Source organism: Hypanus sabinus, chromosome 19 (genome assembly GCF_030144855.1).
Source record: "Hypanus sabinus isolate sHypSab1 chromosome 19, sHypSab1.hap1, whole genome shotgun sequence".
Lineage (NCBI taxonomy): Eukaryota > Metazoa > Chordata > Chondrichthyes > Myliobatiformes > Dasyatidae > Hypanus > Hypanus sabinus.
In genome coordinates this window covers 35,286,838-35,287,616 of record NC_082724.1, presented here as the reverse complement: position 1 = coordinate 35,287,616, position 779 = coordinate 35,286,838, and positions in this window count along the sequence as shown.

The window sequence follows — 779 nt, the reverse complement described above, 5'->3', positions numbered from 1 at the left end:
GTGCGCTGTCATGTCTACCATGAAGTGTAGCTTTTCCAGCCACTCTGGCTGTTCCAGCTCAGGAAAGGTGAGCCCTTTGCTGCGCAGGAAAGTTTTCACTTCTTCCAGACACGCGACAAAGCGTTTCAGCACCTCCCCTCTGGACAGCCACCGGACTTTGTTGTGCAGCAGGAGATCAGAATATGTGCTTTCCAGCTCGTCCAGTAACAAACGGAATTGATGGTGATTTAAACTTTTTGCCATTATTTTATTGACAATCTGAATGACAACATCCATTACTTCTGTGCATTCCGGAGGAAATGTTTGAGCGCACAGTGCCTCTTGGTGCAAGATGCAGTGAAAAGTCAGCAGCTTTCTGTCTAGCGACTTCTGCAGTAAAGCCACAAATCCCTTGTGCGCTCCTGTCATACTTGGTGCCCCATCAGTAGCTACTGACACAAGGTGGGTGGTCTTTATTCCTTTGGCTCTTAAACAATTCAAGGCAGCCTCACAGATGTCACCCCCCCCCCCCCGTGTTTGGCCTTTTAGAGGTATCAACTCAATCATTTCTTCCTGTGGCCCGGCAGAGTTTACATACCGGCAGAACAGTGCTATTTGTTCAATATCACCTTTGTCTTTAGACTCGTCACAGGCAATTGAGTAGGCCACAGCTGAATTGATGTCTTTAATTTGCTGTCTTGTGATGTCTTCTGCCATTTTTATGGTTCTGTCTTTGCAGAGAGGGGCATATCCCTGATTTTCTGCACAATTTCACTCTTGTTTTTCAAGTCCGTGAATAG